At 42.8% G+C, this 15,973-nt stretch overlaps 1 protein-coding gene across 4 annotated transcripts in view; it reads left to right on the top strand.

The window, feature by feature from the left end:
* ST7 (suppression of tumorigenicity 7) overlaps positions 1-15,973 on the top strand; it is a 189,938-nt gene that overhangs the window by 21,208 nt on the left and 152,757 nt on the right. Inside the window, exons 1-2 of one of the 4 annotated variants that reach the window (XM_075599972.1) lie at positions 7,362-7,935; positions 9,530-9,703. The exons of 2 other annotated variants lie outside the window; for them this stretch is intronic. The gene's annotated coding sequence lies outside the window, so the exon portion shown is untranslated. Of the gene's footprint in view, positions 1-7,361; positions 7,936-9,529; positions 9,704-15,973 lie in introns of those variants that run through there. One more of the 4 variants, XM_075599973.1, reaches the window with a different exon arrangement.

The following is a 15,973-nucleotide window of genomic DNA, read 5'->3' as shown; positions in this document are numbered from 1 at the left end:
GGCCCATTGTTGAGACATAATACAGTCCAGGCCTACAATACCAAACTCTGATGTGATTACAGCTCCTTTTGCAAGAGAGAGTTATCCACTGCAAGTCCACCCTCTTAAACAGAGATGTACAATAATGTTTTACATACTTTAAGAATAACATATTATGATAAACTGTACATAAATACATCATATTGACAGGTAGGGGTAATGGGGGGCTTAACCTTTTATTTAAGAGCAGTCAAATCTACCACTACAGTCACAGGCGGTGACGGCCAGTGAGTGCCGAAAAGATGACGCCCTGGCTGGGTCTTTATCCCAATAAGGTTGGAGCCCGCTTGTTACACACAGGCTTTATGGAGGGGTTTTGGATTCCTTTTGAGGAGAAGCGGGGATTGGATTGTGCTCTGTCGTGCTTTTACTTTGAAAACTTTAACACTCTCCTGAAATGGGTAGTCCGGTAAAGAGTGCAGGCAGTGGAGGTGATGCAGTTTTGGACATTTTTTTTTGGACATGTAGGTTTTTTTGGTCCCATATGGGTGTGGTCGAGGCGGTTAATCATTTTGGGTCCCACTCCCCCCCGGTGTTGAGTGTGATGCGCAGCTTTGTCTTTAACTTGCTTAAAATGAAACACCGCATTTAGGGCTGGGCACGTACCTGTGACTAACGGTGTTGCCAATGCTTTATCCTGAATCCAGTTATTGGAGTTCAGGAGGTTGGTGCCCTGTAGGGTTATGGGAGCAGGTTCAGTGATGGACTTGGTGAGGACACCCGATACGTGGGACGCTTATGCAGCTGCTTGGCGTGAATACCGGGAACTGGTCGAGGGGAGCTGGGTGTAGCGGTTTCTCAGTTGGGGGGGTCTCTTGACATATATGCTATTATTAAAAGAAAAAGGTCTAGCAGTCAGTTCGGTGGAGATAACTCGCAGGTGTGTCATTCTTTATATTGGTTAGGGGCGCAGGCGATCCAACTAAGGATTTTTTTCAAGACGTCTCCAATAGTTTGAGACACCAGGAAGCCGATTACTCCGCTAGTCCTGGAGGGTGTGGTTCATACAACTGTAAGGGTTTTTTTTAAAATCTGTTTAACGCATGGTTTACGTTGGCATTTTTTAGGGCATTAAGAGTAAGCAAATTAGTTTGCGTGACGAAAAGTGGCGGTGGGAGGGGAGAAGAGAGAGAAATGGCAGTTGAGAATCTGCCAGAGTGCGAGGGCCGGAGTCCGTTAGGCTTTTTGGTGCGAAGGTCTAAAAGTGATCTACTAGGCCGGGGCACTTGGGTTTCTATAGGGGGCTGGGTAATAGTTTGATCTGCCCGGTAATGAGGCTCCAGTGTGCGCGCCACGGGTGCCTGACGGCGCTTGTACCCGGCAGCTTCGCGACCTGGTGGACTCGAGGCAGGGGCACGGCCATGACGTCACACGGCTGGTTCGCCCTCATTGGTTGAACCGCTGCCGTGACGTGGCCAGCGCTCCGTCACCACAAGAAAAGCCAGAATCCTTGTCTTTGTAAAATGTGGTTGCACATTGCGCCTTGTGCCAGGGCGCACGGGAAGCTTCGGGGGACTGCTTCATAGAGGGCCGTACCTTGTGTGTGCCACGCATGCCGCCGCGGCCACTGGAGACCTACAGGTGCGCCAACGAGTATTCTAAACTTGCCTTGGAAAATCTGGGGCTATCACCAACAAGATCCATGTACATGCTGCAGACATTTCTGCAGAGACTAATGGCCCATCAGATTAGCACAGCAGGGGTCCCTGGTAGTCCCATTCAGTTTGAATGGGGCTGCCAGGGACCCCCACTGTTAATCCGATGGGCCATTAGTCTGTCTGCAGAAATGTCACTGAAATGTTGCAGCATGTATTGTACTGGGTCTTGTTGGTGATTGCTATTAAATAAAAGAGCAGTTCCCGCTCTGCTAGTAAATGTGAGTGATGCACTCGGGAATGAGAACTTTATTGGAAGAAAGAAAATGTATTCCCTTTTAGAAATGCACTCAACCTCTAGTTCAATATAGGAACTTTATTGTAAATCACTGGAAAGAGATGGTTTCCCATCCCCACTGATACATCAATATTTATTAAACAAGAAATTTGCTATTTTAAAACCTAAATCAAATTAGCGCTACTAAACTGACATGCACATGTATATGCACTATCTGTTAATGCTGCTAAACCCCTAAACGATAGCTAAAAAGAGGATATAGTGACGGGTCATATCCCTATAGACATATATCCATTGTGATCACTAAAACAAGGTGATCGTGTATATACAAACTACAAAATAGGTGCACTGATATAAGAATCCCTATATTCAGTGATATCTAAAGTGACTACAAACATGAAACATAAATTATAAGGTATAGCGACACACTGATGAACTGTCTATGAGAATGTAACCTCTTAAATGGTGAAGAGGTGCCCGATTTGGCGGTTTTGCAGGCCATGGTTTGTACCATTGGTCATTACCCGGGGAGTTGAGCACGCTGACAGGGTTGGCACTTGACGGGGATAGAGATATATAATAAAAATATTACTTGGGAGCGAAGTCACATGTCCAGACACTACACTACACTACAAACAGCCGGAGGTCCTATCTACCTATCTACCTATCTACCTATCTATCTATCTGTAGCCATGCTGTAAAATGGCTGCAGTCATCTCTCCTGCTGACAGTAAGGCCTGGTAAGTTATGGGCATGCCAGCAGTAATTATGGAGGTTTGCCCTCACACCCTGGTGAGGTGCCCTATGTATGGATGGGAGTGGTCACAGGCTCTGACTCCACGGTTAGTGATGTCAGAGTTGTGTCAGCCCCCAGAGGATACATAAGGCACAGCACTGATCAAAAGTTAGAGGTAGGAGCGAGTTGGGAGTAGAGAGTAAGAGTGTGTTTGCTGAGTTATGGAGGAGGAGTTAAGAAGCTGTTAGAAGGACAGTGTTGGAACTGTGACCAGGGACCTGGTCACAGGGAGATATCCCTGCGGGGATAGGGAATCCCTACATTAGGAGGACTATACCTTTCAAAGGGAAGTACGGTGAACAATGGAGGGCAAAATTCACCCATTGTGGAGGGCAGCTGGCCCACCGTGCTAATAAAGATGATCCTGTTGAATTATGCTCTCGTGTGTAAGTGTGGAGTAATTGCACAGAGAGAAGCACCACAGAGGAGTTCCTCACCAAGACCATCCACAAGCTCAAGCTGGGATCCTGATGAGGTGGAGGCGCTGCACTGGATATAGGTAGGACTCAAGCACACTACCTCAGCAGCCTGTCTGGGTTGGCAATCCCCAACACAACATCACGCGGGAGACTCAGGAGTCCTGTTGCCAACAGGTGCACCACCAGACATCACACTGTAATGGGGACTGGTTAGACCACAGGGGCCAATATGAGATTGGGTGGGTCAGGCCAGTCCAGAAAACCCGTTACATATCTATCTATCTATCTATCTATCTATCTATCTATCTATCTATCTATCTATCTATCTATCTATCTATCTATCTATCTATCTATCTACCATCCAGCAGGGCAGCAGAACAGCAGAACAGCAAAGAGAGATAGCACTCAGAGGTAAGTCAGCAAAATAATGTATTGAACCAGACACAAAAATCCTTTCTGTTTTGCTGCCCTGCTGGATGGCAACGTACTCTTTACATTATTTATTGGACTAGCACATGGCCTTTCTGGATATCTACATTGGAGTGCTTGCTGCTTTTTTTACTGTGTGTGTGTGTGTGTGTGTGTGTATACACACACATATACACTATATATATATATATTGTGTGTATGTATGTATATATATATATGTGTGTGTGTGTGTGTGTATATGTATATATGTGTATGTGTGTGTGTGTGTGTGTGTATGTATATACAGCGCTTACCTGTCTCAAACAGTGGTGACTTCATATGTATTTACTTGCTTTTTTTGGTGTCCTAGGTGGTATTGTATTGGCAATCAATATAATTAGCAACTATTAGTTCACACCATACAGCTTTTCATTTTGACTGGCCGGCCTTTTCACATACCCTAGGAGTCTCACTTCTTTTCTCCTGGGTAGCCATATTCTGATCTTACAATTTATAGATTCAGGAGTATAGTATTGCTCTTTCATGTCATGTATTTTCCATAGCTGTAGTGATCCTATGGGGACTGTTTTAATTTTGTATCTTTTTTGTGTAATCCATGTCCTTGAATAAACACATTTTCTTCATTATTATTTTTGCTTGAGTGCTTTAGGTGGGACACTTTTTTCTTTCTCTTTTTTTTAGTATTTATATGTGTGTGTGTGTGTGTGTGTGTGTGTGTGTGTGTGTGTGTACACGCACACGCACACGCACACGCACACACAGATATTCAGGCAGAGAACAGATGCTTATCCCATCTGTATAAAGTAGAGGTGGTTACCAGATGGACGTCCAGTAATGAGAGACTGCACACTGCAAGTGGTAATCCAGACAAATTGTATTAAAACAAATAGGGCACTGCAACCAATGTTTTGGTCACCACGGAGGGACCTTCATCAGGGACCTTCATCTGCATAACCCTGATGAAGGTCCCTCCGTGGTGACCGAAACATTGGTTGCATGCCCTATTTGTTTTAATACAATTTTTTGTCTCGATTACCACTTGCAGTGTGCATTACTGGGCGTCCATCTGAAGAGGTGTGTGCTGGCGGTGGGCAGAGTTCCCTCCAGGCTCCGAGGTCATACATTTTATAGCTGGGGTCTCCAGATGTCACATGCACAATTATGCAGTTGAGGGAGATTTTGAATAATCATGCGCCATATTCTACTCCTATTTGCTCTATATAGCCTTTTTCTGCTACATTTATTTAGCAGAAACACAGCAAATTTATTTTGCAAACAGTTCGCACCTCATCTTCAGGAGGGTTGTGTCATTGAAGTCACACTTCAGGCTTAAATAATACGTGGTCAAGTGTAAATACTATTATTTTGATGGAGGAACACCCATTCTGCTTTTCTTTTATGAATTCTTATTTAGGCCACGTCCATACTTGGTGCTATTGTGCGTGCGGCGCGAACAAAAGGCCGTGCCTCTGAGGCAGACAGGCAGGCAGGCAGACAGGCCACAGAGTGTGCGACCGCCCGCGATTACAGAGCAGACAAAATAAGTTTATTTTGTCGTGCAACGGCCAGGTAATGTGGGCGAACAGGCCTACGTATTGTCTCTCCTAGGCCATAAATCGACTCTGTGGCAGGCGCGCGCAACGCTATGCACTCTGTCGCGCGCCTAGTATAAGTAGCCATTTATGTATGTAGTCAACAAGCCAGGCTGTTCCTTTTTTATTTATTATTTTTATTTTTTATTTTTTTACAAATGGCCTACTAGTTTTATCTTTCAAATACGAAATGTAACACAGATCTTGCTGTTTTCCCCCTCCCCCGTTATTTATTTATATAGGTGCATTATGAGCAGACATAGCTGACAGGTGCTAGGATTCTATTTTGTGCCCTGCCAAGTGAACTGCTTGTAAACAGTTTGGCCTCCCTATTACTTCAATGTAGTGTGACCGCTCCACGCTAATGAATGCAGTATGCATTTCGTGAAAACAATTGTTGCATAAATGGATGTTTTGTAAGCAGTCAAGGTTTTTGCTTGTTGTAATGCAGGGCTGCTCCACTCCAAGCCCCCCTCAACAGGTCAGGTTTTCAGGATATCCCAACTTCAGCACAGGCGGCTCAAGCAGAGGCTCAGTCACCTTTGCTGAAGCATGGACTGATTGGACCACCTGTGCTGAAGCAGGGATATCCTGAAAACCTGACCTGTTGGAGGGCTTGAGAACTGGAGTTGAGCACCCCTGCTGTAATGTACACTACATCTGCTAATTGCAGTTAATGGTTATCGGACTAGAGAGAATCTAACCATTCGTGTTCAGTGGTACAATAAGCAGATTATTCAAAAACTGGAATACTTTACAGTCAAAGGAACATTTACACTTATTTCTGCTGATAAGCATTTGATGATATACTAATCTATTCCTTTTAGTATTTTGATGTTTTACATCGTAGATGAGGTTGAGAAAAGACATAAGTCCGCACTAAACCAATGTTACACCTGGTTAGACTATCGGATGAGAAACGGGACACCACGGCTTTCTGCAAAAATAATTATTTATTGAGCCAAGTAGCAACGTTTCGGCAGACCAAGCTGCCTCTCTCACGTTTGTCTGGCACACTAACACCACACCAGTGTCCTGAACCAGGAGCACCGGTGAATATACGTACTTTAGCTTATTGTTGTGCAGCAATATCCCTTGTTTATGTTACACATGGTTAGACACGATTTTTTTTTTTCCATTAAAAAGATGACACATTTGTAATTTTTTCTTGGTATGTTGGTCATTCTATTTTATCTTTTGTTATATTAAACAAAACATGTCCGCTCTTGTTCAGAACTCATTTGGCTAATTACGGGACGTTTGACGTCATACAAAACAAGTTCCATTTGTGATGTTACTTTATAGCTGCACATTTTAGTGAAGGGAATAGTTTGACGTTGGAGCTTGTAAGTTCTCAATGCCAACCGGTGGCTGATGATTTATGTCACGTTATAGGCTAAAGCTGGTAAATTCCAGGCATTATTGAAATCTCTGCTCTCTGATTGGTTACAATTACGGGCTTTATCCAATCAGTAATGGGCCGGAATTTTGGGCAGCTTGCCAAGTTTTTCAGCCAATCAGCTTTCAGTTCTCATTCACAAAGAGTGAAATTTGTTCTTAGACAAGAGAGGTGATTGGAGAAGGCACCAGCAAGGCACTGACTCCTCCCCCTCCCTGCCTACAGAGAGCTCTGCACAGGAGAGTGAGGGGAAAGGTTTGTGTGTGTTTTGTGGGTGTAAAGGAGGCCAGCAGAGTGTTTTTTATTATGGTGTAGAGGGGAGCTGCAGTGTGTGTGTCTTCAGTGTGTGATTTGTGGGGGGAGGAGAGGTGCAGAGTGTCGTGTGTGTGTGTGTGTGTGTGTTTACAGGGGGCTGCAGAGGGTGTAGAAGGGGGGCTGCTGGTGCGTGTTTTGTGAATGTAGAGGTGACAGTTTTGTTGATTTGTGTCTCTGCAGTGTGTGTTTTGTGTGTGTGTGTGTATCTGCAGTGTGTGTTTTGTGGGTGTAGAGGGGGGGCTGTAGTGTGTGTTTTGTGGGTGGGGGAGGGGTGCAGAGTGGTGCTTGTGGGTTTACATGGGGGCTGCAGTGGGTGTAGAGGGGGCCTGCTGGTGTGTGTTTTATGGATTTAGAGGAGCAGCAGTCTGTTTTGTGGTTGTAGAGGGGGGGCTGCTGTGTGTTGTCGTCTGTGTTTTGTGAGTGTAGAGGGTGGAGAAGGGCTGCAGTGTGTTTTGTGTATATAGAGGGGGGTGTTGCAGAGTGTGTGTATGTGTGTATATAGAGGGGGCTGTGTGTATGTACAATTTCCTTTTAATGAACTTGCAGTAAAAGCATAAGAATGTAGACAATCCTGCTGATAAAAATCCATATGACTACAAAAATATCTTTTTTTATGAAAAATGTAAAAAAAAAAATCAAAATAAGCCTACATTTAGCCTATAATAGTAATAATCCCCTCAGAACAGGGCATTACTGGCCAATAATGCCCTGGCTGGGTTAAAGTACTACTATAACCAGCCATTTATAATCATTTGAATACAGCTTTCATGGAGGGGTGTAACAGGGACTTATCACTGTTGGAGAGAAACTGCCTCTAAATCCAGCAGTGTGCTGGTTAATTGCACAGACAATCAACCAGACTCCATCTGGCTGATTAGGACTGTTAAAAAAAAAAGCCTGGTCTGAGTAACAGGAAAGAGATTCTTTAGCTCACAGAAGGAACAGGAGGGCTGTGTCCTGAGAGAAACACACAAGGGGACCAGACCTCCATGCCTGGACCCTCAAGCAGACACCTACCTGACACCACTGACCTGAAGGGCCACCTGTGTTAAGGTACCGCTAAGACTTTGGGGTGATAAGTGGGTAAGGGGCTTTTTCCGCCCAGCCTTGCAGAGAGGGACTGGGGAAGTAAGTTAGCCCTTACACAGGGATAGGTGTTTATTGTTTTATGTATCTTTTTGGTTTGCTGTATTGTTTAGAGGAACAGGCAATAAAGCCTTATTTTAATTTCACCTTAAAAACGGTCTCCATTGCATTCCTCTGCACACATCGCTTACAGGGGGTTTGTGCCATCCTAATAAATGTTCATGGCAAAGCAATGGTGACAACTGGTATGGGGTCGGTCTCATGGTGTTGACCTCCCTGGGTTGTAGAGCGAGGGGTGCGGACGTATAGTTTGACTGGGGGTGGATGAACGCTTTGTTAATGAGGGGGAGGATTTAGCCTTTGCGGCTGAGAAGGGCCTAGTCAGGCACCAGTGAATGTGCTCGACTTATTGTATCGGCCAGGTGGGGACCCTGCTGCTTAGTGAAGGTGTTTCCACATTTTTTTAACCTCGGACCCCTAAACAATTTCAAATGGAGGTGCAGACCACTCTGGAAATATTTTGTCCAGGGACGCAGTTCTATGCTAAGGCTGTTCTTATAGTCCCGGCGACGTTGCGTCAAAACAAGGTGATTTAATCCATCGCGTGCACCTATAGTGGGCGCGACGGCGCAACAGCGATAAAAATCGCTGAAGTTGATATTGTTTTCTTTTTTTTTTTCGGCGACCGCCTCATGACGTCAGAGGGCATATGAGTGGTTCAGCCAATGAGGGTGAACCGCTCTTGGCCACTCCCCACCAGTCGCCGTCTCTCGTCTCCTACACTATAGGCAGAAATCGCTATTACAACGGCGACGGGTGACGTCACGCCGTTGCGTCGCCGTAGCCGGGACTATAAGCGTAGCCTAAGGCGGAGATGAGGCGGGGGAGGGGAAATCAGTCAGCTTGATGTAGTGGGGGGACACCAATGCTGGAGGCCCACCAGGGATTTCCCCGATTCCCCAGCAAGCTACACAGTTAAGTCTGTCTTTTTACCTACCCTCCCCCACCCCCCCCCACCCCAACCCCAGTGGTTTGCAGACCACAGATTGGAAAGCAATGGCTTGGAGCAAATATACAGTATGTTAAAATAGCCTGCCCACCATGTCTACTATTCCAATATCTTATCCATAGCAATAACACATTGCAGCCCTTGCGCTCATTAATGCGTCATGATTTGAAGGGCCACAACAAGAAACATTTACCATCAGCAGCTGCTTTAAATACATATAAAGCATTTGACAAAATGTAAGCTGCACTTTCAGCACAGCGATGGCCACACATGACCTGCTTTGGCAGCTTCTCACTGCTTATTCATAGCTCTGGGGTTTTTGCCGTAATATGGCCTGATTGCAGCAGTAAAGCTGCTTGCAGGAGATAGGCGAGGATAATACTGGAACAGTATTTATTTATTTTCAAAATCTGTCATTGTAGATTTAGTTGATCTGTACAGTATTTAGCTTTGGTGGCAATTTCCCACCGTTAAATGTTATCATGCTATCTTGGCCTGGTCCTTATCTTTAAAACCATACGCAAACGAGCATACGATTTGTTTCTTATATAGTGTTGCCAGTGTATGCAGAATTGTGGATTTCATATTCGGAGACTCGAGGTGTCCCTTCCCAGAAACCGCTTACAATCTAATGATCAGTGTCTAAGAGACAGGAACAAAGTAGCTTACTTGGGGATACAGGAGAGCTGACGTTGAGATTTGAACTGGGTTCACCCCACTACACAGGTAATGTTCTTAGCACTGAGCTACTCCTGCCTTCTACTAAAGTATTTCATATTCTCAGCTGTAGATTTTTATCTGTATCTGTGCTGTATAGTACTCCACTAAATATAGACAAATATAGAACATTTCATATAATCAATTTGTGTGTATACATATTAAATATAACAAAATATTAATCAAAATTCGATATGTAAGAAGGGCAGGGCTATTGGCTAAAAATATATATGTATTTTAAAGAGGCAAATAACATGTAGTAGAAGAAAACGAAACAGAAATGAAAATGGAAAACCCTTGTGTATTAGTGACCCTTGTATAGCCTTGTTATCGAAGAGGTGGTATTAATAGCCTAATGACACTATCCTGTCATAATTCTTTACTTGCTCCTAATGTATTGCACATTGTACATGGTATGATCTGGGATATTGTGGCTTTTATTACGGAATAATGTAATACTAAAAGCAGGCAGGTTCAGAAAAGCTTGAGGAAAAGAAAACTGATCTGGTTTCCACAGGAATTGGCAGTTATTGTAAAGGCTAATAAGACGGCTTCTAGATACAAAAAAAAGTGAAGATAAAGAACTAAATCAGGTTAGGTAGAAGGAGGCTAAGCAAATAATCAGCTGTGCAAAGGCCCAAGCAGAAGAGAAAATAGCTCAGTCAGTAAAGATGGGAAACAAAACATATTTAGTTATATCATTTAAAATAGACAAACAAAAGGAAGAGTATTAAACCTAAAGATAGAAGACTAGTGTTATGTTGAGGATATAGCAACTTTAATAATAATCTTTGCTCTGTTTTCATCGTAAAAGGTGATGGAGAGGGACGTAACGGGAATTGCTCTGTCCTATTTATTTATAAAATGTTTTAGCAGGAAGTAATATATTGAGAGTTCAAGTATATCCTGGGCACAGAGTTACAGTATGATGACAGATACAGTAATGTAAACATGTAACAGGTGCCCGCCACAAACTGGTTTAACCGTGAGGCCGAGGTGGGGATACAGAAACACCGAACTAAGGCCGCGAGATCGCGTCCGGAATGCAGTGTCGTGGTCGTGGGTAGCCGGGTCAGGGTTGGAGAGGGGAGGATCGCCGTAATACTTGCCCTGGTTGTTGGTCGGAGGAGGTATGGATAGTTGGGTTCACTAGCCGTGGTCGAGAGTTGGAGATAGACAGGATCGTTGAGAGAAAAAGCCAAGGTTCTGTTGAACTGTAAGATAAACACAGCGAAGCGGCAAGGCAGGACAGGCGATATAAAGTGCTTGTGACCAGCACGTCATCGCAAGGAAAGAATATCTATGCTCAGCCAAATTGCAATAGGTGTGCATATAAAGGGAGAGTAGCCAATAGCTGAGGAGTACAGCAGCAGAAGCTGCTGCAAGAATCAGCCCCCTGATTCGTTGCCGAGTGAGCTCAGCACAGCAGGTGCTGACGAAGAGCAGCAGCAATGTTAATGTCAAAGTCTGGAGCGGAGTCTGCTGCTGTCTCGGGGGCCATGCCCGTGCCCGATCCTCACAATTAGGTGAACAGGGTTATACATTTTATATAAAGACATTGCATTGCATTAGGTAAACAGGATTATACATTAACAGATAATGTAGAAAACTCGGCGCTCGTGCTGCAGGTATATGGTATGTTGGAGACGTAAATCCCCTTGCAGCATGTGTGCGGAGCGTCTCCCCAGTAGGCTCCTAAAGCGGAGGGACCCCCAGAAGGGGGACACCTTGAAAGAAAGGGAAAAAATGCACACGATGCGCACCAGAGATTAAAAATAGTAAGATATTTATTAATAAAAAAGTAACCGAGGGGATCCAACCCCACCTCAGTACATATGCGTCACAGATCTAGGTTCGGTTACAATGAACGCAAACCATATAGTTAATCAATACTGACTAATTAAACTAAATCCACCAACCGCATAACACACAATATAAAATAATAAAAGAAAGACAGTGTTCAGTAAACAGAATAAATGAATCCTGAATATAACTAAATATAGTTAAACAGCTGCCTGAGGCTGACAGGGGGAGACGGAGACTTACACTCAAGCCCAGAGCGGGTGCCGCGGCTGACGTATGGGAATCCGGACCACGCCACCGCAGAGATCTAACCACCGCCGGAGCTTCCTGCAAACGCCGTCTCAGCCTGTCAGAAAACGCGCAGAGTGACCTGTCGTGGCCTCTACGCGTTTCGCACTACGTGCTTCGTCAGGAGGTCATGTACAAGGTCACGTACATGTATTTACATAAACCACAGCCTATCAAATACCAAACTGTGAATCCGAACATATTTGGTGCCAGACGTGAGTGGCCTCCCGAATGATATCTATATTTCCGTAAGGGCAACAGTTCTACCCAAACTTAACTAGAATAGAGCAGAAGATTGATTAGAACAGCATACATATACAGTATCAGCAATATATCCAAACATTAGATCCGAGGCTGATTACTGCAATATATATTAAATCATTCACTACTGAACTTAGATGTGAAGCATGCTATGTACCTAACATGCATAATCTATAACATATACCTGTATGTATTCATAATCAAAAATTTTTTAGAGAAAAATGGAAAAACATATTAAAGTTACTGCGTGAACATTACATACACATTACATATTTATTTTAGAAACGGTGTAAGTTCAATTAACTCATTAAAACCAGTGGGATATCTAGTTTGGAATGTGTAAATCCAATATTGTTCTCGCTTTAATAGGTTAAGATCCCTATTACCTTGTCTAATATTGAATGGTACACATTCCAATCCCTTGAATCTAATACAGGAAGGGTCACTGTTATGAACCTCTTTAAAGTGTCTTAGTAAAGGAATAAGAGGCATACCTTTCACTAGAGTTTTAGGTATATTTCTAACATAACGCAAGTGTTCCAACATACACATTTTAAATGGTCTCTTAGTCTTACCAATGTACTGTAAATTACAGCTGCACTGTAAAATATAGACCACATGCGTAGTAAGAATTGATAAAACTTTTAGTGTCATAAACATGATTAGTGGCAAACGAGGTTACAGATTTATCTTTTGTAATATGATTGCACGCCTTACATTTGCCGCACTTGTATGTGCCTACAATTCCTAAGTTTGTTCTCATATCACTAGATGATTTGTTCTTTCTAACCACCTGACTTGGAGCCAATAGGCCTTTCAGATTGGGTGCACGCTTAAATGCCATACCAGGTTGTGATTTCAGATGGGGTCCCAGTATGGGATCTATTTTGAGTACATTCCAATGTTTACGTAACACTTTTTTAAAATATCATTATGTGCCCCACTGAATTGAGTAATGAAAGGAGGTATACAATCCTTTTTCCGTTCTTGCTAATGAGTGATCTATCAGGTCCTCATTGTATTTTTTAGCAAGAAATCTATTTTTAAGGAATAGAGATTGTTCGTCAATCTTTGATCTTTGAATCATTTCTTTTTATTCTCAAAAACTGATTGAACGGGATGTTCTGAACCCATCTTTTATCATGACAACTAAAGGGATCTAAATATGAATTAACATTTGTAACTTTAAAATGAGTTCTAGTTTGAATAGTATTGGCTTCAATATAACTCTCCAAATCAAGAAAATGAATGCTAACATTACTATTCTCACCACTGAATTTTAAATTAAATTAATTTACATTCAACAGAGAGACAAAGTCAAGATACGACTCTTCACTTCCTTCCCAGACAATGATAATGTCATCAATGTACCTCCTCCACGGTTTAAGCTGTGGAGGAGGACATGCAACAACCATGAGAGACTCCCACTGTCCCATATACAAATTGGTGAACGATGGGGCAAATGTAGTTCCCATCGCCGTCCCTAAGGTTTGTAAAAAATATATTGAATCGAACATAATTGTGACTCAAAATAAATTGTACAGAAGTGAGAATGATTTCAATCTGTGATACAGGTAAAGTTTGTGGTGTCATCAAAAAGTGCCTAACTGCCTCTATTCCTTTTACGTGAGGGATACTCGTATATAAGGCCTGAACGTCTAATGTGGCCAAACGATAATCATCATGCCAAATGAAGTCGTTCAGAACCTGTAAGACCATAGTGGTATCTTTTAAGTGAGAGGGAAGTGTTATAACAAGTGGTTGTAAGTAAAAATCAACATATGCAGACAGATTAGAAGTGAGGGAATTGTTCCCTGAAATAATGGGACGTCCTGGTGGGGAGGTAAGTGATTTGTGCATCTTGGGGATATAATAAAAAATAGGGACAGTGGGAGTCTCAATCAGTAAAAAATCATACTCTGGTTTAGAAAGTGCATTGGTAAGACTAAGAGACCATTTAAAATGCGTATGTTGGAACACTTGCGTAATGTTAGAAATATACCTAAAACTCTAGTGAAAGGTATGCCTCTTACTCCTTTTCTAAGACACTTTAAAGAGGTTCATAACAGTGACACTTCCTGTATTAGATTCAAGGGATTGGAATGTGTACCATTCAATATTAGACAAGGTAATAGGGATCTTAACCTATTAAAGCGAGAACAATATTGGATTTACACATTCCAAACTAGGTATCCCACTGGTTTTAATGAGTTAATTGATCTTACACCGTTTCTAAAATAAATATGTAATGTGTATGTAATGTTCACGCAGTAACTTTAATATGTTTTTCCATTTTTCTCTAAAATTTTTTTGATTATGAATACATTCAGGTATATGTTATAGATTATGCATATTAGGTACATAGCATGCTTCACATCTAAGTTCAATAGTGATTGATTTAATATATATTGCAGTAATCAGCCTCAGATGTAATGGTTGGATATATTACTGATACTGTATATGTATGCTGTTCTAATCAATCTTCTGCTCTATTCTAGTTAAGTTTGGGTAGAACTGTTGCCCTTACGGAAATATAGATATCATTCGGGAGGACACTCACGTCTGGCACCAAATATGTTCGAATTCACAGTCTGGTATTTGATTGGCACCAAATATGTTCGAATTCACAGTCTGGTATTTGATTGGCTGTGGTTTATGTAAATACGCGTACGTGATCTTGTACGTGACCTCCTGACGAAGCACGTAGTGCGAAACGCGTAGAGGTCACGACAGGTAACTGCGCGTATTCTGACAGGCTGAGACGGCATTTGCAGGAAGCTCCGGCGGTGGTTAGATCTTTGCGGTGGCGTGGTCCGGATTCCCATACGTCAGCCGCGGCACCCGCTCTGGGCTTGAGTGTAAGTCTCCGTCTCCCCCTGTCAGCCTCAGGCAGCTGTTTAACTATATTTAGTTATATTCAGGATTCATTTATTCTGTTTACTGAACACTGTCTTTCTTTTATTATTTTATATTGTGTGTTATGCGGTTGGTGGATTTTTGTTTAATTAGTCAGTAATGATTAACTATATGGTTTGCGTTCATTGTAACCGAACCTAGATCTGTGACGCATATGTACTGAGGTGGGGTTGGATCCCCTCGGTTACTTTTTTATTAATAAATATCTTACTATTTTTAATCTCTGGTGCGCATCATGTGCATTTTTTTCCAGGATTATACATTAAATATGAAGATATTTCAGTTATAGTCGTATGTAACCGTTACAAACCACATTAAAATGTGAGACTGCTTTAGTTTTGAATGAACTTAGACTGGTGGTGATTTTGAGCGTTTCAGGTAGGTTGTTCCAGTTGTGAGGTGCACGGTAAGTCTTAGGCCCCACTTATAGTCCCGGCGACGTCGCGTCAAAACAAGTGTATTGAATCCGTCGCGTGTGCCTATAGTAGGAGCGATGGCTTAGTTGCGATCGCTGGAAGTCAATGAAAATTAATTTTTCAGTGACGTCAGCGGTTCAGCCACTGAGGGGGAACTGCTCACGGCCACGCCCCCCGGTTGCCGTCTCTTGTCTCTAACACTATAAGCAAAAATCGCTACTACAATGGCAACAAATTACATCACGCCGTCGCGTAGCCAGGACTATAAGCGTGGCTTTAGGCTCCCAGGAGCTCAGTGAGATTTGACAGACAGGTAAACTCGTCTCCTTCTTTATGCAAATAGTGTCCTTGGATTTCTGATCAACTTTATTAATGAGTACAAACAGAAATAGAAAGAAACTTTGGGGATACATAAATTAGGGGAAGATGAACAATGCTATCACAGGGAGAGCAGGTTGGGGTAGACCACTAGCAATGGCTGCAAGCTTGAAAAGGATTGCAACAGCCTCACACCAGGAAATAAGACGGGCCTATACCAAGGGCTAGGGATGTAGGCATATACCATTATCTGAGGGACCAGAGAAAGGGTTGCTAA

This window comes from Ascaphus truei, chromosome 5 (genome assembly GCF_040206685.1).
Source record: "Ascaphus truei isolate aAscTru1 chromosome 5, aAscTru1.hap1, whole genome shotgun sequence".
NCBI classification, from domain to species: Eukaryota; Metazoa; Chordata; class Amphibia; order Anura; family Ascaphidae; genus Ascaphus; species Ascaphus truei.
Note: the sequence above shows the minus strand (reverse complement) of the source record. Positions and strands in the feature narration are given on the sequence as shown.